This window comes from Podarcis filfolensis, assembly GCF_964270895.1.
Source record: "Podarcis filfolensis genome assembly, chromosome: Z".
NCBI lineage: Eukaryota > Metazoa > Chordata > Lepidosauria > Squamata > Lacertidae > Podarcis > Podarcis filfolensis.
In genome coordinates, this window is record NC_139617.1 from 35,251,255 (window position 1) to 35,276,475 (window position 25,221).

At 47.2% G+C, this 25,221-nt stretch overlaps 1 protein-coding gene across 1 annotated transcript in view; it reads right to left on the reverse strand.

Moving 5' to 3' along the window:
* QRFP (pyroglutamylated RFamide peptide) overlaps positions 1–23,610 on the reverse strand; it is a 135,938-nt gene extending 112,328 nt beyond the window's left edge. The window contains exon 1 of the mRNA XM_083596635.1: positions 23,560–23,610. The gene's annotated coding sequence lies outside the window, so the exon portion shown is untranslated. The remainder of the gene's footprint in view (positions 1–23,559) is intronic.
* Between the last annotated feature and the right edge of the window lie 1,611 nt (positions 23,611–25,221).

Genomic DNA, 25,221 nt, shown 5'->3' on the forward strand with positions numbered 1-25,221 from the left:
TCACACGCGCACGCACACACACAAACACAAATGTTATTTTTTTCTTGTCTCCAAGCCTCCAGCTCTCCCTCATTCTTTCTCTCTCTTTCGTTCTACCACAGAAGAATATTGATTGAAACGCTGGGTAATCCATTGTTTTTGCAAAAAAAAAATTGGCTTTGAACAGTCCCAGGTGGAAGCCGGGGGAATCTGCATGTGTTAGCTGCTTGCAAGTGCATCTGCCTTCATCCTCAGGAAAGAGGGGGGTAGGTTGGAGGAATTAAGAGAGGAGGATGCAGTAGCAGCTGGGCTGCTGCAGGAATGAAAACTGGTTCTTGTTAGTTTAGGGGAAACCAGGTGTGTCTTGTTCTTCTGGATCCCATTCTACATCAAGTGTCTCTGTTTATCAAAATATTTCTTTGTTTGTTTTATTTATGTCTTGCTCCAAGTGGTGTCTTGGTTGTTCTTCCCCTCCTCATTTACTCCCCCACAACAGCCCTGTGAGGTAGGTTAGGCTGAGAGGCAGTGACTGGCCCCAAGGTCATACATACTGAGCTTCATGGCCAAGTGAGGATTTGAATCTTGGTCTCCCAGTTCCTAGTCTGACACTCTATGACTGCTACAAAACACTGAAAGAAGACTGGACAAGTGACTGTGCTCTGTCTCCACCACGGGCGGAAGAAATGCTTCCTTATAAAAGTTGCTGGAAACCACTGAAGAGGAGAATGATCTTGTGTTCTGGTCCTGCTTGTGGGTTTTCCAGAAGAGGCATCTGGTTGGCCACTGTAAGAACAGGGCACTGGACTAGATGGGCCATTTATCCATCAGGGTCTTAGGTTCTTATGGCAGATACTTATGGTCACTGGTAACATACTGTCCCTATTTGGCCTTTAGGAAAGATTTTAATAATGCCTTCAAAACTATATTACTACTAGATCTGGGGGCAAAGGTAGAGCACCAGGTTTGATTCCCGCCCCCCCCCAGCATCTTCAGGTAGAGTTGGGGGAGACTCCTTGTCTGAAATCCAGGAAAATGACTGCCAGCCAGTGGAGACAATGCTGAACAAAATAGACCAATTGTCTAACTTGACATAAGCCAGCTCCCTGTATCATTCTACCTTTTATTTTTAAAACTGAGGACTAGAAGCTTACTTTGTTTTGAGGGGAAGGACCTTAGCTCAGGGGCAGAGGATCTGTTTTGCATGCAGAAGATCCCAGATGCAGGGTTGGAAAAGATCTCCACCTGGAAATCCTGGAGAGCCTTGGCCAGTCATTGTAGTCAATACGGAGCTCAGATGGACCTGTGGTCTGACTCATTAGATGGCCGCATCTTTTCTTCCCTTGATGTACTGCACCAACTGCCTAAATGTTTGTCTAAAAGATTGGAGGGTTTAAAAATAAGCCTCCTGCAGAGGTGCTTCCTATAAGGGAGACAAAATGGAACGGAGCTGCTTAAGGGATTTTGACATCCTCTCGGCAAGATTCAAGGAGACACTGCAAGCGTTCTGGAGAAGGACACAGGAAAACTGTTGTACCATCAGCTCAGTAATGAAGTGGGGCAGTGACAAGTGGACAGCGTTCCCTTTATGAGGACTGAAGGCCCATCATTGATTTATATGATATATGGTGTGCACAACAATACTGGTGGACCCTTTTAAGGTGCTATTTATTGCAACTGGCTAGTGGAGGTCAGTTTCTCTCCAGTTGATTTGCAGGGTGGTTTTTTGTCCATCCCCCCCCCCCCAATTCTATCCCCAAGCGCCACGCAACAGAGACTTCAGGCCTTCTTTAAAAACATGCAGAGGCATTTTAGGAAAGGGTCTTACATGTTATGGAGAGAACAGATAGAGATGTGTTTTTCTCCCTCTCTCATAGGACTACAACTTGTGGACATCCCCTGTTGCAAGATCCAGGATGAATAAAAGACAGCTTAGAGAAAAGGCGAGCAAAAGACGACATGATAGAAGTCTGCAAAATTATGCACGGTGTGGAGAAAGTGGATAGAGGAAAGTTTTTTTCTCCCTCTCTCATAACACATGGACATCCTGTGAAGGTGAATGCTGGAAGATTCGGGACAGATAAAAGAGTGTACAGATTACAGTGCATGGTTAAACTGCATGGAACTCACTCCTGCAGGAGGCAGTGACAGCTACCAACTTAGATAGCTTTAAAAGAGGATTAGAAAAAATCGTGGATGAGAGGGCTATTAATGTCTACTAGCCATGGTGGCTTTGTTCTGCCACCACAGTTGGAGGCAGCAATACTAGTTGCTGGAAGCCACAAGATCCAGCAGCCAGGCTTTTCTCACAATCTTATGTTCCCCACTAGGCTGGCCGCTGTGGGGGGCGGGGTGTTCAGAAAACCCAGGTGTGTGCATTGGAGGGTGGGGCAGGTATTTCCTGTCTGCCCCCTCAATACCAAGTTTGGGGATTCCTAGTGTTTCCATTTGCCCCACCTTCTTTGCTCAATTAATTGTAACCGCTTACAGCACAGAAGTCACACCCTCAACAAAAAGGCTTAGGAGCAACACAGCAGGCATAAGCAATCAAGCAACACGGTCACCAGACGCAACATTGACAGTAAATGGTTACCTGCTTTAACTGAGGGATATAGTCTTGGTTGACTTAGCTGTGGCTGCAGAAACCCTTTTAGGAATCAAGAAAGATGAATGAAGTTTAGGAAGAAGCTGGTCCTTCACACTCAGAGATATTTCATTTCCCCTCCTTCCCCCCTCCCCACCCTGTTTTGCTCTTGCACTTTCAATTAAGCCACGGAATTAATCTCTTGCAACAGACATTGGCTGTTGTCATTGCTTTTTAAAAAAGAAAGAAAGAAAACAAATCTAATTTGCATTGGGACTCCTAATTACTTTTACTGCATATGCCAACAATTGCAATGGAGGAAACATAGGAGGGAGGATGAACACTGGACTCTCTCGCAAGGTTTTCACAGACAGTGGTGATAATTGTAGGGACTTGTGTGGTAGTCCCCATACCAGGAATCGTCAGAGGCAGAGTCCTCTGACAACAACAGCCCTGAGGAGCAGATGGATCCACTGCCTGGCCCATCCCATTTAGAGCTGCAGGCCCCAGAACTTGCATCTCCTTCCCTGATCTCCAATGAGACCTCTCTACTTCCAGACATCAATGATTGACTTATGGACTCCTCAGAGGTAATAGGCAGGGAGTTTCAAAGTTGTGGGTTCTGCCACATTAAAAGATCAATTCCTTACAATGCTGAATGAGAATTACAGACCGCCCAAGTGTCCCTATTTTCCAGGGACATCCCTGATTTAGAGAAGCCGTCCCACTTTCTGATTTGATCCTGGAATGTCCCACTTTTCCTTAGGATGTCCCTCTTTTCATTGGAGAAATGTTGGACGGTATGGAGTTATCCAACTCCTGAGCCATCTAAAGACAATCCTGTATAGGGAAGGGTTTTTTTTAAAATGTTTAATGTTTCATTATGTTTTTATATATGTTGGAAGCCTGCCCAGAGTGGCTGGGGCAACCCAGTAAGATGTGTGGGGTATAAATAGTAAAATTATCGTTATGAAATGGCACGTCCCTATTTTCATCAGAGAAATGTTGGAGGGTATGGGATTACATTGTGTCTGTAGCAGCGCTGATTACTGTGAAGGACTTGGGAATGTGGCCTAGGGAGAATAATAAGCGTGTCAAAGAGAGATCCAGAGGGTCATGTTGGATGTACCCTGTCCCTGTTTTACAGTAATCCTCCATGTGGAGGATTACTCAAAGCAATATCCCCTTACAACAGGGGTCAGCAAACTTTTTCAGCAGGGGGCCAGTGCACTGTCCCTCAGACCTTGTGGGGGGCCGGACTATTTTTTGGGGGGGGGGGAATGAACAAATTCCTATGCCCCACAAATAACCCAGAGATGCATTTTAAATAAAAGCACACATCCTACTCATGTAAAAACACGCTGATTCCCGGACTGCCTGTGGGCCAGATTTAGAAAGCGATTTGGCCAGATCCGGCCCCTGGGCCTTAGTTTGCCTACCCATGCCTTACAAGAGGGGCATCTTCCAAACTGCCCAGATCCAAGCTTTCTCTCCACCCCGCCCCCCCCCCGCAACACCCACAGGTAGGGTTGCCAGGTCAACAGCATCCCAGACCCCACGATTCCAGGGTCCAAACCTGAGACCTAGGAACAACCTCTAGTGCTGTCATGTGGGAGGACCCAAGGGATGTCATGGGCAAGGCCCCTGGAGATGGAGGTTAACTGCGAGCAGGCATGGCAAGTAGGGATTGGGGGGCCAGGGCTCCCCAAATATTTTCAATGAAGGGGCTGGACCCCCCCAAAGTTCTGTGTCAGCTGTGTGCACAAGCCGCAGGGCATGCTAACATCACATGTGCAAGCCAGAGGGCATCCACACGACATGTCAGCAAGTGTGCAAGTGCAAGTGCAAGTCACATGTGCAAGTGACGTCACCATGCCATGGGGTGTGCTGACATTGCATAGCCCTGGCCCCCTCAGTCACAGGGGAAAGACAGTTCATGTGATTGGGAGAGGGGAGGAGGGCAACCCCGTCCCCTCCCAAAGGTCTGTTCTATAATTTGAAGCCAGGCTGAAGCTTGCAAGCTGCATGCACAGTCCTCTTAATATTTTTTTTAATGGTTAAGGGCCCTCTCACCCACCTGTATTTTCAAGCCCCCTAGCAGGAGAATTCAGGTAGGACCTGAAAGTCTTATAAACAATACTGGCAAGTCGAATGGTAATGGAAAACAGCCCAAAATCTTGGCACCACTCACCCTGGAATGTGGTTATAATGGAGAAAATTATGCATCCTTTGAGATTTTGACAGGGACTAGAACCTCCAGGCATTTTTTTATTATTATTATATGATTTGGCACTCCTTCGTTACATGTACAGCGAAACCATCATTTTCAAGATGACCCTCATCACAAGCCTGGCAGATACAGAACACTATCCTTGATAATCAGAATAATGCTGATATTCTTTACCTGGGCTTTTGTTATTTTCCGTCTCCATGCAACTGGACTCATTCTACAATTTTATGGTTTTTGTATTCCATCTTTTAATTTTCATCTGTTGCTGCAGCTGTTCTCTCTGCTTTTTATATACGTTATCGAATGAAATAAAAATTATTCACAAGAAGAAAAAAAGAAAGAAGACCTGGAGCTCTGGCTAACCTACCCGCAGGCAGGCAGATCTTTGCTCTTCAATTCCCCCTTCCTCCTCCACTTTTCTTTCTTTCTGCCATGCACAAGCAAGAGAGGTTGGTTGCATTAAGAAAAAAAATCATTGCCATTTCTTTTTCTTCTTTTTCTTCTTGGAACGGCAACCTATTTGCTATCGTTAACTATAGATGGGACACTTTCATGGCCAGGGCAGAGGCTTGGAAGGGTAGGAAGTGGCCCACTAGGAATGATTGCAGCTGGCAAGAAGCAGGCGAAAGGTCCTAGTTTGCTCAGGCAGGGGAGCCTGTCCCTTTCTGTTCTCTCTCCCTGCTATTCTCTCCCCCTTTTCTTAAAAAAAGATTTTTTAAAAAATACAAAAAATAAAGAATAGAGCCCATTGTCCCTGTGCAAGCTTCTAGATAGCCTGATAATGAGGCCTTTTCAGCAGCTGGTCAGTCAGTCCTTTCTTCTCAGTGGCACAAAGGCGAAAGTGTCCTTACCTGCTTCTGAACAGGCCTCTCCTGCAAAGCACCCCGTTCACCTCCATTACACCTTCCAGCCTCTGATCCACTTCCTCCTGGCATGGAGTGGCTCCTCTGGGTGGCTCCCAGCAAAGTGCCAGGGGTCCTAATAATAGAGCTTGTAGAGTTGGAAGGGTCATCTAGTCCAACCCCCTGCAAAGCATGAACCACAGCTAAAGAATCCCTGGCAGATGGCTATCTCACCTCCCTTTAAAAACCTCCAGTGAAGGAGAGGCCACCGCTTTCCAAGGTCATAGAATCACAGAATTGATTCTATGTAGGGATTGCAGCCAAAGAATCCCCAACAGGTAGCCATCCAACATCTACTTAAAAAACTCGGATGAAGGAGGGCCCACAGCGTCCCGAGGGAGTCAGTGCCACTGCTGAACTTTTTGTCAAGGTTCCTGAAATATACTCAGAGTCGCAAAGTGATTTCATGCTCTTTATTCAGCTCATAGTGGTGAGGAGGAATGAATGGATGTCCCCTCAAATTATCTGCTTTATATACATTATTTACACAATGGGCTGCACATGATTGGCTAATTCTGGAAATCTACTGTAAGCCAATCAGGTTGTGGATTCACTTATATCTGGAGCATGATTGGGTGGTTCCTGCCAACCAATCATACTGCTGCATTGTTCTAGGACCAATCAGACTGCTGCATTCTGAATCCTATTGTTCTAGGACCAATCAGACTGCTGCATTTTGGATCCTATTGTTCTAGGACCAATCAGACTGCTGCAGTTTGGATCCTATTCAGCTCAGTACATAACACCCCTCCCCTCTAAGTTCCAGTCCTGCCCGGGAGGTCGCATTCATAGTCCTCGAGGTACGCCGGCGGCCTACGTGTGCGTTGCCGCCTGGGGTGCTCCCTGGTCCGAGGTTCAGGTTCTGGCTCGTGTTCCAAGGATGCTGGCTATGATGGGGCTGTTTGGTCTGGCGCAACCGGCTCGCTCAGTCGTGGTTCTGGTTCCGGTGTCCTTTCGGCCTCACGGGTCCTCTCTGTATTTACTGCTTCTGCCTCTCCTGCTGGCCCCTCCTGCTCTATGGGCCTCACTGCCCCACTGTTCCCTTGGGACTCCTCTGACCTGTCCTCCTCCTGGTTTTCTCCTGGGAATTGTCGCCGTATCTGGTCGCAGTGGCGGCGCCAGCATTGCCCCCCATCCGTTAGCACCTTGTACAACACGGGGCCAGTGACCCTGGTGACTGTGGCGGGTACCCATGCTGGGCCTGCCCCAAAATTCTTTGCATACACTGGGTCCTGGGCCTCGAAGGTCCGGGGGCCTTCCCCCACCACTACCTCATCCTGAGCTCTATCGGGGTGAAGGCGGTCCAATCTGATTGCAAGGCGCCGACCCATTAGTAGTTCAGCGGGGCTCCGGCCAGTTGTTGAGCTGGGGGTGCTGTGCTGTGCTAGGAGGAATGTGGCAAGGCGGTACTCCCAATCCCCTTGCGTCATGCGGCGAAGGGTGTCCTTGGTGGTCCGCACCATGCGTTCTGCTTGGCCATTGGTGGCAGGGTGGAATGGCGCCGAACAGATGTGGCGGATGGCGTTCTGCGCTGTGAAGGTTTGGAATTCTCCTGACGTAAATGCAGTCCCGTTGTCTGAGACGAGAGTGTCAGGGAGCCCGTGGGTTGCAAACAGCCTGCGTAGTACCCGGATGGCTGCGGACGTAGAAGTGGATGGTACCAGTGCGACTTCCAGCCATTTGGTGTAGGAGTCCACCACTATGAAGAATGTTTTCCCCTGAAAGGGGCCAGCGAAGTCCACGTGCAGGCGTGACCATGGTGCTCGGGCGGACTCCCAGGACTGGACTGGGGCCCTTGGGGGATCTGGGCGGGATTCTTGGCAGGCCTGGCAGTGTTTGACCCAGGCCTCTATCTCTCCGTCGATCCCCGGCCACCACACATAACTCCTGGCAAGGGCCTTCATTCTTACTACCCCTGGGTGTGTCTCGTGTAGGGCTGTGAGGACCCTTTTGCGGAGGAGCTGGGGAACAACGACCCTGCTTCCCCATAACAGGCACCCCTTGTGGGCCGACAGTTCATGTTTGCGGGTTGTGTAGCTGGCGAATTCTGGCCCGGGGCTGCTGCTGGGCCATCCCCTCCACACCCAGTCCAGGACCCGGGAGATGAGCCTATCTTTCTTGGAATGGTGTGCAACTTCTTGTGCCTGAATGGGGCGGTCGGGAAGCAGCTCCAGGCTCATAACCTCTTGTGCAGGTGCTGGGTCGGGGCCTGTTTCCGGTATTGGTAGCCTGCTGAGGGCGTCCGCATGGCCCATCGCCTTCCCCAGGCGGTGAATCAGTGCATACTGGTAGCTGGCAAGGAAAATTGACCACCTGAGGACGTGAGGAGACAGCACTTGGGGGGTCTGCTTTTCGGGGGCAAACAAGCCAAGCAACGGCTTGTGGTCAGTCACCATGGTGAAGGGCCGCCCGTACAAGAAATCATGGATTTTTTTTACTCCCTTCACGATTGCCAGACCCTCCTTGTCTATTTGTGAGTAGTTCCGCTCGGTTGTGTTGAGTGTCTGGGAAAAGTATGCTACCGGTACCTCTCTTCCATCCGGGAGTTGGTGTCCCAGGACAGCGCCAATGCCATAGGGCGATGCGTCGCATGCTAGCACCACCGGCAGCCTCTCGTCGAAGTGTGCCAAGACCGAGTTTGAGACAAGCAAGTCCTTGACTGCTTGGAATGCGGCCTCCTGGCGCTGGCCCCACACCCAAGGGGCCCGCTTGTCCAGGAGTCTGTGTAGGGGCTCCGCTACCGCCACCTTGTGGGGAAGGAAGGAATGGTAAAAGTTCAATAGTCCCAAGAAAGCCTGAAGTTCAGTCTTGCTCTTGGGCGCTGGGGCATCACAAATGGCCCGTACCTTGTCCCCAGTTGGGTGGACCCCTTCTGCGTCCACCATAAATCCCAGAAAGTCCACCTGAGGCACTCCTAGTAGACATTTTTCCTGCTTCACCTTGAGACCCGCCGTCTGGAAATGGTGCAGAACGGTGCGGAAGCGGTCCTCAAACTCCTCTGGTGTGGGCCCGGCAATCAACACATCATCGAAGAAGGGGGTGACGCCAGGAATCCCTTTAAGGAGCAAGTCCATTAGATTCTGGAATATGCCTGGTGCCACACTGACACTGAATTGCAGCCGCTTTACCCTGAACGCTTCTCTGTGCGTCACAATCGTCTGTGCCTCTGCTGTGGCCTCATCTACTGGCAGCTGTTGATATGCTTGGGCCAAGTCCAGCTTGCCAAAAATTTTCGACCCAGCCAGGGTGGCAAGGACATGGCTGACCACTGGCACTGGGTATGCATGGGCCGTGAGGGCCTTGTTTATGGTACATTTGTAGTCTGCGCAGATGCGGACCGAACCATTAGGCTTGACGGGTGTGACGATTGGGGTTTCCCAGGGGGCATTAGGCACCGGCTCCAGCACTCCTTGCTCCACGAGCCGGTCCAATTCCTTGTCTATACGGGGTTTCAGGGCAAACGGGACCCAGCAGGCCTTGAGCCTGACCGGTCGTACTGCGGGGACAAGCTGTAGAGCAATGGGGGGCCCATATACTGTCCCAATTTCCCATCGAAAACCCCTGGAAATTCCTTGCATATGGCGTCCACGTCCACTTGTAAGCTAGTGTGGTTCACCCCGGTGATGGCTAGCCCCAGTGGTCCAAACCATGCCAATCACAGTAAGCTAATGTAGGGGCCCTTGACCACAAGCAAGTCCAGTTGCCACGTCCGCCCTCGGTATTGCACCCTGAAGGTCCCCACCCCCATTGTGGGGACCTTACGTTTCTGGAAGTCCTGGAGGGTGAATGGGGCCGGCCTGAGTTTGGGACCCCCAGTAGGACACAGTTTCCTTAAGGTCCTTGCCGAGATTATGGATAGAGTTGAACCCGTGTCAAGCTCCATGCGGCATGGGGCCCCCTCTATCTGTACCTCTACATAAATTTTCTCTATGTTGGGGTGGGGCAACTGGTATACCTGGAAGTCCGTGAGCTCCGTCGAGTTGCCTTGGTGCGTTGGGCCCCGATTGTGTCCCGATTTTCTGCACTGCCTGCACTCTGCGTTGCAGAAACGGCAGGTCCTCCTCTCGTTACTTTCATAGAATCATAGAATCATAGAATCATAGAGTTGGAAGAGACCACAAGGGCCATCGAGTCCAACCCCCTGCCAAGCAGGAAACACCATCAGAGCACTCCTGACATATGGTTGTCAAGCCTCTGCTTAAAGACCTCCAAAGAAGGAGAGAAGGTGGACCTGCCCAAAAGTGAAGGCCTTCTGGGAAATGATTTACAATGAACTGAAAAAGGTATTTAAGTATACCTTTCCCAAGAAACCAGAGGCCTTCCTGCTGGGCATGGTAGACCAGAAAGTGTCAAAGAAAGATAGAACTTTGTTTATGTATGCTACCACAGCAGCAAGAATACTCATCGCAAAGAATTGGAAGACACAAGATTTACCCACGTTGGAGGAATGGCAGACGCAGTTGATGGACTATATGGAACTAGCTGAAATGACCGGCAGAATCCGAGATTTGGATGAAGAATCAGTCGAGGCGGATTGGAAAAAATTTAAAGACTATTTGCAAAAATACTATAAGCTGTATGAACTTTAAGACAGTGCATGTTTTTGGAAAGGTTACGCTTTAGCAAATATGATTAAGCAAATGGTAAAATTAATGACAAATGAGAAAAGAAGTCAATGTGAATCAAACATTTTATGTTTATTTTAAAAGGTAACAAAGTTAAGATACAATATACTGAATATGGGTACATAATAATGGAAAGTTCCAACAAGGTTTGAAATAAGGTAACAAATTGCTGATATTGCTACTACAAAGAACGCAGATCTGGAAGGTGTGGGGAAGTCCAATGGTTTTCTTTTTTGTTAAAAAAATCAAAAATTGTTTCTTGTATTTGGGTTTTTCTGTATTGTATTGAATTGTCAAAATTATGAAAAGAAACGTAATAAAAATTATTTAAAAAAAAAATAAAAAAAAACAAAGAAGGAGACTCCACCACACTCCTTGGCAGCAAATTCCACTGTCGAACAGCTCTTACTGTCAGGAAGTTCTTCCTAATGTTTAGGTGGAATCTTCTTTCTTGTAGTTTGGATCCATTGCTCCGTGTCCGCTTCTCTGGAGCAGCAGAAAACAACCTTTCTCCCTCCTCTATGTGACATCCTTTTATATATTTGAACATGGCTATCATATCACCCCTTAACCTCCTCTTCTCCAGGCTAAACATGCCCAGCTCCCTTAGCCGTTCCTCATAAGGCATTGTTTCCAGGCCTTTGACCATTTTGGTTGCCCTCCTCTGGACACGTTCCAGTTTGTCAATGTCCTTCTTGAACTGTGGTGCCCAGAACTGGACACAGTACTCCAGGTGAGGTCTGACCAGAGCAGAATACAGTGGCACTATTACTTCCCTTGATCTAGATGCTATACTCCTATTGATGCAGCCCAGAATTGCATTGGCTTTTTTAGCTGCTGCGTCACACTGTTGGCTCATGTCAAGTTTGTGGTCAACCAAGACTCCTAGATCCTTTTCACATGTACTGCTCTCAAGCCAGGTGTCACCCATCTTGTATTTGTGCCTCTCATTTTTTTTGCCCAAGTGCAATACTTTACATTTCTCCCTGTTAAAATTCATCTTGTTTGTTTTGGCCCAGTTCTCTAATCTGTCAAGGTCGTTTTGAAGTGTGATCCTGTCCTCTGGGGTGTTAGCCACCCCTCCCAGTTTGGTGTCATCTGCAAATTTGATCAGGATGCCCTTGAGTCCATCATCCAAGTCGTTGATAAAGATGTTGAATAAGACCGGGCCCAAGACAGAACCCTGTGGCACCCCACTAGTCACTCTTCTCCAGGATGAAGAGGAACCATTGATGAGCACCCTTTGGGTTCGGTCAGTCAGCCAGTTACAAATCCACTGAGTGGTAGCATAGTCAAGACTGCATTTTACCAGCTTCTTTACAAGAATATCATGGGGCACCTTGTCAAATGCCTTGCTGAAATCAAGGTAGGCTACATCCACTGCGTTCCCTTCATCTACCAGGCTTGTAATTCTGTCAAAAAACGAGATCAGGTTAGTCTGACATGACTTATTTTTCAGAAATCCATGCTGACTATTGGTGATCACAGCATTCCTTTCTAGGTGCTCACAGACTGTTTGCTTAATGATCTGCTCTAGAATCTTCCCTGGTATTGATGTCAGACTGACTGGGCGGTAATTATTTGGGTCCTCTCTTTTCCCCTTTTTGAAAATAGGGACAACATTTGCCCTCCTCCAGTCTGCCGGGACTTCGCCTGTTCTCCAGGAATTCTCAAAGATGACTGCCAGTGGTTCTGAGATCACATCTGCCAGTTCTTTTAATACTCTTGGATGCAGTTCATCTGGCCCTGGAGACTTGAATACATCTAGACTAGCCAAGTATTCTTGTACTATCTCCTTAGTTATTCTGGGCTGTGTTTCCTCTGCTGAATCATTTGCTCCAAATTCTTCAGGTCGGGCATTGTTTTCTTTATCGGAGAAGACTGAGGCAAAGAAGGCATTGAGGAGTTCAGCCCTTTCTGTGTCCCCTGTTTGCATTTCACCATCTTCTCCTCTGAGTGACCCCACTGTTTCTTTGTTCTTCCTTTTGCTACGAACATACCCATAAAAGCCTTTTTTGTTGCTTTTAACCTCTCTAGCAAGCCTGAGTTCATTCTGTGCTTTAGCTTTTCTGACTTTGTGTCTACACGTGCTGGCTATTTGTTTGAATTCCTCTTTGGTGGTTTCCCCCCTTTTCCATTTTTTGTACACATCCTTTTTTAATCTAAACTCAGTTAAAAGTTCTTTAGATAGCCACCCTGGCTTCTTTAGGCACCTTCCATGTTTCCGTCTCATTGGTATTGCCTGCAGTTGTGCTTTTACTATCTCCCTCTTAACAAACTCCCAGCCATCATGAACTCCCTTTCCTTTTAGTATTACTGTCCATGGGATCTCACCCAGCACTTCCCTAAGTTTTATGAAGTCGGCTTTCTTAAAGTCGAGAAATTGAGTCCTAGTATGCTTGGCTGCTCCTTTCCGCTGTATAGTAAACTTCAGAAGAGCATGATCACTCGCGCCTAATGATCCTTCCACTTCTACCCCACTAACCAGGTCATCAACATTGGTTAGGACCAGATCTAAAATGGCTGTTCCTCTTGTTGCTTCTCCCACTTTCTGGACAATGAAGTTGTCTGCAAGGCCAGTGAGGAATCTGTTTGACCTTATGCTCTTGGCTGAGTTTGACATCCAACAAATATCCGGGTAATTGAAGTCCCCCATTACTACTATCTCCCTTCCTTTTGCATGCTTGGCCATCTGTTCCAGGAAGGCATCATCTATGTCCTCCGTTTGGCTTGGGGATCTATAGTAAACTCCCACAATGAGGTCACTGTTATTCTTCTCTCCCTTAATTTTGACCCAAATGCTCTCACTTTGGCTTTGAGGTTCTAAATCTTGGATCTCTTCACAGGTATACACATCCCTGACATATAACGCCACTCCTCCTCCTTTCTTGTCTGGTCTGTTTCTCTGAAATAGATTGTATCCCTCCATTATTACATTCCAATTGTGGGACTTATCCCACCAGGTTTCAGTGATTCCTATTATGTCATATTTAGTTTGCTGTACCAAGAGCTCAAGCTCATCTTGTTTATTTCCCATACTTTGCGCATTAGTGTACAGACATTGAAGTCCATTAATCATTCCCCCGTGTCTCTTATTTAAGGATTTTTTCCTCCCACCACTAGGTCTGCGTGCTGTTTGCTCCATTCGGTCTATGACATTTGGATGATCATCTTCATCAATTGATAGACTCCTACCTTCAGGAGCACTGTCTCCCTCCCTTTCTCCACAGCTTGCGCAGTTCCCTCCTTCTCGTCGCGGCAGCTGTGGTATGTGGGCTGCTTGAGTGCGCTGCTGTACTCGGTGCACCTCCTCCCTGTCAGATCCTGAGTCGTCGGTGAGGTCTTCGTGGTGGACCCTCGGTTGGGATGGCAGGCTCGGCCGTGCCTCTTGTATCGACCTCTCGGCCTTCCGTTGCCAGGGCCTCCTCCAGAGCGACCTGGAACGTTAGGTCCTTCTTAGCGTAGAGGCGTCGTTGCAGCTTCTCATCCTTCAGGCCACCGACGAGGCGGTCGCGAAGCATGTTCTCCAGCTCTGAGAAGTTGCAGAACCGGGCAGCTTGGCGGAGAGAGGTCACAAACCCAGTTATGGTTTCCCCAGGGGCTTGCCGCTTTGCATCGAAGGCATTTCGACGAGCCACCACTGAGGGCTGTGGCAAAAAGTGCCCCTTCAGCTGTTCCATTATTGTTTTGTATGGAACAGTAGCGACGTCTTCAGGCACAAGGAGAGCCCGGGTGATTTCAAACGTCTCCTCTCCGCAGACGCTGAAGAATATCGCCCTCTTCTTGGCATCTTCTTCGTCGTTGACCCCTTTGGCTTCTAGGAGGAAGGTGAAACGGGAGGCGTACACTTCCCAGTCTCCAGATGCTGGGTTGAACGGCGAGAAGCTGCTGTCGGTTGCCATTCTGAGTTCCTTGTGTCCCGGAGCTGAAGCCTGGATACACGGTGCGGGGCAGCGGTGCGGCAGGTGGCGGTGCTGCGGTGCTGTGTGTGGCAGTCAGCTCAGCGGGATCCCATCCTCGTCGCCAGTGAAATATACTCAGAGTCGCAAAGTGATTTCATGCTCTTTATTCAGCTCATAGTGGTGAGGAGGAATGAATGGATGTCCCCTCAAAGTATCTGCTTTATATACATTATTTACACAATGGGCTGCACATGATTGGCTAATTCTGGAATTCTACTGTAAGCCAATCAGGTGGTGGATTCACTTATATCTGGAGCATGATTGGGTGGTTCCTGCCAACCAATCATACTGCTGCATTGTTCTAGGACCAATCAGACTGCTGCATTCTGAATCCTATTGTTCTAGGACCAATCAGACTGCTGCATTTTGGATCCTATTGTTCTAGGACCAATCAGACTGCTGCAGTTTGGATCCTATTCAACTCAGTACATAACAGTTCCCTTTCAGTGTCTCAAGTTACCAGCATTTTCCCGCTGGGAGTTTCCCATAGGAGACTGCTCTGCCAGCTAATAGATTTAGCTCTCATGGGTTCCCCCCCGCCATCCACCCAGCAACTGACATGCCAAGCATAACTCTTCATTTTTGCTTAATTTCATTTTGCCGCTTGTCCTTTTGGCCCTGCCGTTCCGCCCCTCAAGAATTCCTATCCTCCTTCCCTCTTCACTTGCCTCTACTCCAAGCAAGCCTTTTGCATAATCTGATTTAGGCAGAGTCTCTCCCCCACCCCTCACTGCCAGCACCCTCTACCCTTCAGCTTCATCCTCATCTCGCTAAGCATTTGATCCACCTGCAGTGTTTATTTGGCAGAATCCCAAAGTTACTTCCACCTTCTTTTCATTAAAAAAAAGATACTTGTCTACATATCGGCTTTGCACTAGTCTGACTGTCACGGCTCCCAAAGGCTCCTGGGATTTGTAGTCATTATCGCGGCAGGATGGGCAAGTCTAGATTTTCTGCTCTGTGATGCTTCTGTGTTTGTTCACTCGTCAGTTCATTCATCCATTAAGTGAGGTGTGTGTTTAAATCCCCTGTGAGGGGGAGGAAGGTTAACCCCCCCGCCCTGCAAGCTAAGAACTTAATTCATTCTGGAGGTCTGTTCGTAACCTGAAACTGTTCTCAACCTGATGCACCACTTTAGCTAATGGGGCCTCCCACTGCCACACCACCAGAGCACGATTTCTGTTCTCACCCTGAAGCAAAGTTCTTAACCTGAGGTACTATTTCTGGGTTAGCGGAGTCTGTAACCTGAAGTGTATGTAACCTGAGGTACCAGTGTATATAGATATTTCTATAAATGAATAGATAAGTTGCTTTGTAGGTATTGTTTTGGTAAGGTTCACAACAACCCTGCAAGGTAGGTCAGTGAGTGTGATGATTATCCCTCCATGTTGTAAGTTGGGAGCTCAGGGGGAAATACTGCCTATTCTTTTATTTGGGGAAGCTAAAGTTTGAGCCAGGGATCTTGTGACTCTCTTCTCAAATAAATAGTGGCTGTTCCACCCTAACTCTCAACCAGAAAGAAGTATTATTATTATTATTATTATTATTATTATTATTATTATTATTATTATTTTGCTGAATTTATATCCCACTTTTTCTCCAAGGAGCTGAAGATGCTGTACATGGTTCTCTCCCCCACCCCCCACCCCATTTAATCCCCCCCCGTGAGGTAGGGTGAGCTAAGAGGCAGTGGCTGGCCCATGGTCACCCAGTGGGCTTCATGGCTAAGTGGGGATTTTATCCCTAGGCTTCCAGGTTCTTGCCCAACACTCTTAACAACTACACCACACTGGTTCTCATGATGTAGAGGTGTCCATGGCAGAAGTGAGGGGATGGGTGCATAAACACAGAGGCCCTGAAGCCCCAGGAAGCCAATGGAAGGAGGGATCAGACCAAACAAATCTCATTTATTTTGTGGCCCTTGGTAACCTCTCTAGGTCACACCCCCTTTTCCACCAGCCACACCCCTCACTAGCCCTGCCCCACATCCTCCTGGAGTGTTATTGCCTGGCTGTAAATGTGTCCTTGAACTCAGATAATGCTGCTTGACTCACTGGATGGAGCATAGAGAAGGGTGGGAGAGTGTGTGTAAAAACAAATCAATGTGCAAAGGTAACATTTGTATTCAGTGCTCTGCCCATTTTTGCCCCTGGCCCCAGTGCTAGGGTTGCAAGATCATCCATATTTCAATGTAGACTGCTACATCCTGTATTCAATACAGGATACTGATTGTCTTTTATTTCTGCTCCTCCCTTTCTGTCTCTAGGCCAAGTTAGGAATTCTCTCCAAATGCATCTGTGTGAAAGAGTGTGTAAAAGGTCATGTATTTAAGCTCTGGGGTAACCAAGCACAGATAGATTTACAAATTCATGCGCATGTGTGTGTGCATGTGCGTGTGTGACAAATTCCAGAGAGGCCATCCTGTTAGGGTACAATAGATTGCAATAGATTGCTTTGAAGTCACTTCAGCACGAGATGAAAAAAATATCACCCCCAAACCATCCTGCCACACCCTGTCCTATATTTTGCCAGAACAAAGGTGGCAGCCCTAGGCCCCACCCACTGCCAGCACATGGCCCCCAGAAGGCTGCTCAGAAGGAGATGTGGTCCTTGGTCCGAAATAATAGGCTCCCTGCCCCTGGAACGAAAGAACCAGAAAGCCAGAAAGCCCCACCACCACCCACCCACAGAAAGAGTAAGAATACCTGGCATTTACAAAATAATAATACCCGACTGACATTACACTTCAGAGCGTTGGAAGCACTTTGCATAGCATTACACTTCAGAGGAGTAATCTTGTCACCAATTACCAAGGCTGCATGATTGCTCCCTCTTCTTACCTTTGCAGGTATCTGAAGAGTGACAGCCTTGACTGTTTTGCAATCTCCTAGCCCCACTTGGAGCAAAAGCCCCTCTCAGCTACACTGGAGTGTTTTGCCACTGAGGCAAAATAGAAAGGGCCACTTCTCCCCACGTTGACATCCCCTGCTGTTGACCCCCCATTCTGATGACAACTTTCCCACTGATTACACACACACACACACACACACCCTGGCAAGGTGGGATGGTTAAGGAAGAGGAGGAAGCAAGGAGGGGAGGAGGGGAGGTGGTGAGTGGCGAGCGGCGCACTCCTTGTGGGCCAGTATCTGTAGACCCTCCCAATGGTCCCATGCCCGTCAACCTGAGGGAATTGCTTCACCTTGCCTCCTGGGCAGGCTGGGCCTGTCCTGAACCCCCACCCCACCAGATTGTAGAGGTGAGCTAAGGTCAATGTGAAGGAAAGATGGACAAATCTGCCACTGTGCAGTCTTAAGTTTGCTCCATTTGCAATTTCTTTTCAACTCCACATGCATTTTATTGCCACCCATTGTAATGTGAGCCAGTGTGGGGTGGGGGCTAAAGTGTCAGACTAAGATCTGGAAGAGCAGGGCTCAAATCCCCAGTTTGGCCATGAAGTCATGGGAGAGACTTTGGGCCAGTCACTGCCTCTCAGCCTAACCTACCTCACAGGGTTGTTGTGGGGATTAAATGAGGAACACCTTCATGTACACCTTCTTGTGCTCTGTGGAGGGAGAAAAAGGTGTGGGATAGAAATGCAGCAAAATAAATAAATGAATACATCAGCATGTGTACATAATTTTGCTTAAAATATGCACTTTTTGCAAGAACTGCTCCTCCAATAGAATGCATCATTATACATCATTTCCGATATTATTTCCAGTCTTCATACATATCTTACACAAATGCACAAATCTCCTACGGCATTCTTTAGTTGGAGATCTCCATCGGGAAATTCAGGCAAGTTCCGGAATGGGGGAGAAATTCAGTTGCACTGAAGGCAAATCAATCAAATTCAATTTCTGATCTGAAACCATACAAGCACCAAAACACAGCCATCCTCCAGAATCTGCACTTATCTAGCATTTGGTGGCTGTTCTTGGCAATTCTGGGATCACTCAATGCAAAAATACACATTTTTAACTGAAATTGCTCTGAAGCCTGTCATTGTTTTTGGAATGTTTTGATCTTTTGCTTTGTTTTTCATTTTAAATTGTGGATCTGTTTGCCTCCCTGTGCTCCCTAGGGGTGTGATGGTTGAGGGGAAGGATAAGAATATCAGAAAAACCCTGCTGAATCAGGCCAATGGCCTATCTAGTCCAGCATCCTATTCTCACAATGGCTGAGCAGGTGCCTCAGTAGGAAGCCTGCAAGCAGGAGCCAAGCAGAAGAGTACAGTGGTACCTCGGGTTAAGTACTTAATTCATTCCGGAGGTCCGTTCTTAACCTGAAACTGTTCTTAACCTGAAGCACCACTTTAGCTAATGGGGCCTCCCACTGCCACCGCGCCGCCGGAGCACGATTTCTGTTCTCATCCTGAAGCCATGTTCTTAACCTGAAGCACTATTTCTGGGTTAACAGAGTCTGTAACCTGAAGCGTATGTAACCTGAAGCGTATGTAACCTGAGGTACCACTGTAGTTCCCCATCCTGTGGCTTCCAGCAAGTGGTATTCCAACCTGAGATAAATTCAGTAAATTGACGATGAAATAACTGAATTTTGCAGTGCAGTTCTCCAACCAACTGGTGTTACAAAACTGCGTGTGTTAGGGGAAGTTTGCATTAAAATGAAGGTGTTCAGGGAGAAAGCATACAACATGCATTAGGGGAGGTTGCTTGCAAAAATGTGTGCATTAGTCAAAATGCCATACGAAAATGTATGTTTTTGGAGAAATTTGCTCTGAAATGCCAATGAATTTTCATGAGATTTTATATACAAACACATTGTTGCAGAAATAGATCAGTTGGTTTGGAACAAGAAGGAGATAAATTGAAATTGCAGAGTTTTGAGAAACTAAAAGATAAAGTGCGAGATTGGCTTCATTATTATCAAATAAGGGAGGCTTACAATCTGGACAAGAAAATTGGCTTCCAGGTGGAAAAATCAAAATTGGAAACAGAACTGTTAGATCCCAAAACTAAGATATTATCAAGAATGTATAACGTGCTGTTGAAATGGAATACTCAGGATGAAACGGTGAAATCTGCTATGATAAAATGGGCACAAGATGTTGGACATAACATTATGTTTGCTGACTGGGAACAGTTGTGGACCACAGGTATGAAATTTACGGCATGTAATGCCTTAAGAGAGAATATTATGAAAATGATATACAGGTAGTACATGACACCAGTCAAGCTTGCAAAAATCTATCATTTGCCCGATAATAAATGTTGGAAATGTAAAGAAAATGAAGGTACATGTTTTCACCTCTGGTGGACGTGCCGAAGGATTAAGGCTTTCTGGGAGATGATTTATAATGAAATGAAAAAGGTATTTAAATATACCTTCCTGAAGAAACCAGAGGCCTTTCTCCTGGGCATGGTCGGCCAATTGGTGCCAAAGAAGGATAGAACTTTCTTTATATATGCTACAACAGCAGCAAGAATACTTATTGCAAAGTATTGGAATACACAAGATCTACCCACCCTGGAAGAATGGCAGATGAAGGTGATGGACTATATGGAACTGGCAGAAATGACTAGCAGAATCCGAGACCAGGGAGAAGAGTCGGTGGAAGAAGATTGGAAGAAATTTAAAGACTATTTACAGAAACACTGCAAAATTAATGAATGTTAGAATGATGTTGGAATGAATTTATGTGATTTTAGCCGAAATGTTATAAAGGTTTAGGAAAAAACAGACTGTTAATTGGTGAAAGGAGGGAAAGTAAAGTTATATTAATATCAAGATAAATTTACAGGACAAAAATTTGAAAGGAGGGAAAGGATTTGCTGAAATGGATAAGTGACCTAGAATACAAAAAAGGGAGGTGTGAGGAGGTCAAGGAAATAAGCTAATGAAAGAAAACAAATGGGAAGAGTTGTTGTATTTTTTTCTTTTTGTTTAATGGATTTTAATTCTTTGTTTTTTTCTTTTTGATTTTTCTTTTTTCTTTTTTGTATTTCATCTTGTTTTGTTTAAAAGGATGTTTTTTTGATGTTTCTTTTTGTACTTTTTTAAAAAAAACTTTAATAAATATCTTATAAAAAAAAACAAAAATAGATCAGTTGGTTAAGAGCATGGTACTGATACTCCCTGTATGGATTGTACAAGGTTCAGTCCCTGTATGGGACAGCTGCATATTTCTGCATTGCAGGGGGTTGGACTAGATGCTCCTCAGGGTCCCTTCCAACTCTAAAAACTCTATGATTCTGTTATTCTTTCTCTATGAAATGTAAGGAAATTACTTCAAGACCAGGAAAATAAGGCAAAGGTTGCTGGCCTCTGTCAAGGACATGGCAGTGAGGCCAGGCCAGACTCTGCAGCCCAGAAGCACCCCCAGCAGAAGGCAGGCAAGCAGGGAAGGACGGGGAGCCAGGGGTGGGGCCATCCAGGACATGCCTGGGGGGTGGCGCTGACAGTCCCCGACAGGCTGTTCTGCCAGCTATGCCGGGGTGGGGGAGGGATCCCCACGAAAGCCACCACCTGCATGGGGGTGCCTGGGTGCTCCCTCAGAATTTTGCACCCAGGGACACAGCCCCCTGCCCCCCCGCTATGCCACTGAAAGGGAGTGGCCATATATTGACAGATTCTTCCATCTCTAGGGAATTTTGAATTTCAAAGGAGAGACCTGCTTTTGTTCCAGAAGTGGGATGAACATCTGAGCCCCATGGGAATTCCAGAGGGTGGTGACATGAGAAGAGTTTTGTTTTTGTTTTTTACTGGTGGCTCCCCACCTGCAGAATGCTGTCCAGGGAGGCTCAGCTGGCACCATCATGGGATAGCTTTTGGTGCCACGCAAAAGACTTTTGGCTTTTAAATTATCTGTGTGGCCTCTATGACTGACTCAGATGTTTTCATCCTGCCTTTAAAAAACAGGATTGTCTTTTTTATGCTGGTTTCAATTTATGTGGTTTCATAGAATCATCAGGTTGGAATGGGCCCAAGGGTCATCTAGTCTAACCCCCGGCAATGTAGGAATCACAGCCAAAGAGTCCCTGGCAGTGGTCATCCAACCAACCTATGTTTAAAAACCTTCATTGAAAGAAAGTCCACCACCTTCTGAGGTAGTCTGTTCATTTGTAAGTCGCTTTGCATTGCTTTGGTTTTTAAAAAGTCACAATAAATTTAATAGCAAACAATTTCCCCCACATCCCTAGGATATCTCCTGTCCTACCCACCCTGCCTTCAACTCATGATGTGAGCATTTGTCTCTGCAAGTAATGAATTGTGACGTTATTCGTTGGAAAGTGGATTGACAGTGTTGGGATGTCCGTGTTCCTCCTCCCTTTCATAAATTTAAAAGGATGTCCTTGAAAAGGCAAAATTAACAGCAGATCAAAAATGACATCCAGACTCAGCCGCAATGTTTGTTCAGGGCTTTGGTAAATCAGAAACCCCATCACATGCAATCATTTCAGTTACAAACCCTCCAACATTTCTCCAGTTGAAAGAGGGATATCCTATTCCATACCCTCCAACGTTTCCCTGATGAAAATAGGGATGTCCTAAGCAAAAAAAAAAAAAAAAAAAGGACATTTCAGGATTAAATCAGAAACCAGGATGACTTCTGAAAATCCAGGACTGTCCCTGGAAAACAGGGGCACTTGGAGGGTCTTGCCTTCCCATTCTGAAGGAGGAGCCAGAGTGGTCCAGCTTTAGTGGGGAGGCTGTTGTCAAGGCAACCATGACTCACCTAGCCCAGCCTTTGTGACATCACTCACTGCTGGCTTCTAGGGACCAACTGCAACTGATCAGCAGTTGGCAGTGAGGAGCAGGAGTGAAAGAGTTGGCGGTGAGTTTGAAGTCCTGGCCCCCAAGGCAATGATCAGGTCCATTGCTGCGGTCCTCCTCTGCCTCATCTGGACTTCCCTGAGGTGGGCTGGGCAGAGGGAGGGGCTGGTCCAAGGTCACCCTGTGACCGTGGTGGCGGAGGGATGGCTTGAACCCAGGGCTCCAGTTTCTCAACTTCTCCCCATTCTCTCCTAGCTTCAAGAGGCTGTGAGAGCTGCTGCAGGAGGAACAAGGTGCACCCCATGGTCTCAAAGGAAGATCCTTGTGGGTCGCCAGGAGGTGGAAACAGGCAAGTCTGGGGCTCCAGGTGAGCAATTGTTCTGTTGCTGAGAGGAAGATGATTGCGAGGCCTGTAAGACTGACGATAATGGAATCCGGAGGAGACTGACCTCTGCTTTGAGGAGACTTGGAGGAAGGCAGAGGTGGTTAATTTGTATTTTACTTTATTTTTGACCTTTTTCCTTTGTTTCACCTGCAGAGTTGCCAGCCCAGGGCCCACCGTTGGAGCTCCACTCTTTGAGGAGGTTCACAGTGGAGCCCTTGGGAAGATGATCTTCATGTGGCCAGGAGAACTTGGGAAGGGTACCTCAGCCTCCACCATCTTTGGCATTTAAAGCCGAGCTCTGGGAGGCAATGGAGGGAGCAGTCCTTGGATAGGACATGCCAGCATGCCCCCCAAAGGCACCCTGGGGGCCGGAGAGACCGCCTCTGGTGCCCACAGGTTCACCTTTCGCCCCCACCGAAATCAGGCTTGAAATGAACATCTTTTGGTAGCCAACAGAATAGGGGCAGTTTGGGCTTGGGAGGGTGGGGTGTGGCACCTCCAGGGGTTTCCCATCCCTTAAGTGGCTGTTCTCTTCTTTCCCTTTCCCTTCCACCCAGACAGAGTCCTCATCAAAGACATTGAGTCAGGGGAGAGGGAGATCTTGCCAAGTTAAGTCCGGCCACAAAGAGTGACAACCATGGGTGTAGCCAGGATTTTGGTTGGGGGGGGCTTTCATTTTGGGGCCAGAACCTCAGTTTGCTATGTGTTTTTATTGGTTTTTATTGATGGGGGGAAGCTTCCCCCCCTGCCCCCCAGCTATGCCTATGGTGACAAGAGACTTCCCAGGCAAGTTCAGATACAAGAATAAGACGGGAGAAAAGCACTTCTCTTTCGGCTCACACCAGGGAACTCTCCCTGCAAATGGCACATGGTTGCTATTTGACATCACAATGAATTTATTTTGTACACATAGGGGTGCCTCCCCACCATGCCAGGATCCTGAGACCCACAGGCATATCTGGCAGGATGGCGCCAAACAAAGGGTCCTGGGCCAAAGTATTTTCTGAGATCTTTTTGATAACTGGGCCAACAATTCACCCTTCCCCTTGTCTGGCTCTTTTGAATTTGTATGTTTGGATCGAGACCTTAATTTTGTATCTTAATTTTGATTTTGTATCTGTTGACACTGGCTGGGACCACAACTGCCAAATTTTGGAAGACCTCAGCAGGGCAGATTCCTTGCTCCTTCCCGAAGATGAGACTGTCAAGGCCTGTCTTCTGTGGAGATTGGGATTGGCAACTGGCATCCCTGGGACCAAACTGCCCTCCTGAGACAAATCAGCTTGTCTGAGCCACAAACATGTCTTGAGGAAATGGATTTCTTGGATTCTCCCTCCTCCTTCCTCCCTCCTCCCTCCCCCTCCAAAGCCCAACTGCCTTTAACTGTCACACACACACTGTCCCAACTGTCACCTGCCTGTCACACTCCATCTTCAGCCAATCAGCACGCAGCACACCCCAAGGTTCCATCCTCCTCTCACAGCCCACTCACTGCTCTCACTTTACCTTATATCCCACAAATGTTTCTCTACACAACATTTTACCACATGTCCCTTAATATACAAACCTACACAGGTCAGTTAACAATGATGAACACCTGTCCATTTGACTGGGTTGCCCCAGGCACTCTGGATAGCTTCCAATATAAAGAAAGACATAATAAAACATTAAACTTTTTTTAAAAAAACCTCCCTATACAGGGCTGCATTCAGATGGCTTCGGGGGGGGGGGAGCATAACTCCATACCCTCCAATATTTCTCCAATGAAAATAGGGACATCCTAAGGAAAAGCAAGACTTTCCAGGATCTAATCAGAAACCAGGGTGATTGGAAAATAGGAAAATATGGACGCTGTCAGGAATCGCTCCAGGTGACTCAAGTAAGTAAGCTGAGCTGAATGGAACAATGAGGGAATGCCTAACAGATCCTCACTGCCTCCTGGCTTGCTTTTGCCCTGGTGTTTAGGAAGCTTCTGAAAATACCCTTCAAATCAGCTGCTTGGATATAGGAGAGAGCGTTGGCCTGGCCTGAGGCCTCGGAGCTGCCCACCAGGTGCTTTCTCAGATGAAAATAGGAACATCCTATTCAATAATAAAGGGACGCGGGTGGTGCTGTGGGTTAAAGCACAGAGCCTAGGACTTGCCGATCAGAAGGTCGGCGGTTCGAATCCCCGTGACGGGGTGAGCTCCCGTTGCTCGGTCCCTGCTCCTGCCAGCCTAGCAGTTAAAAAGCACGTCAAAGTGCAAGTAGATAAATAGGTACCACTCCAGCGAGAAGGTAAACAGCGTTTCCGTGCGCTGCTCTGGTTCGCCAGAGCTTAGTCATGCTGGCCACATGTACGCCGGCTCCCTCAGCCAATAAAGCTAGATGAGCACCACAACCCCAGAGTCGGTCACAACTGGACCTAATGGTCAGGGGTCCCTTTACCTTTATATAATAATAATAATAATAATAATAATAATAATTATTATTATTATTATTATTATTATTATTATTATTATTATTTTACTATTTATACCCTGCCCATCTGACTGGGTTGCTTCTAACTACTTTAAAAATATAACAAAACATTTAAAAACTTCCCTATACACGGTTGCCTTCAGATGTCTTCTAAAGACTGTATAGTGTTTTATCTCCTTGGCTGTGAGGTTGCGAAACTCCATACCCTCCAGCATTTTGCCTATTAAAATAGGGATATCTTATTTCATACGCTCCAGCATTTCTCCAGTGAAAATAGGGACATCCTATTCCATACCCCCCCAGCATTTCTCCGATGAAAATAGTGACGTCCTATAATTATAAACTTCTCGTATTTCTCTGCCT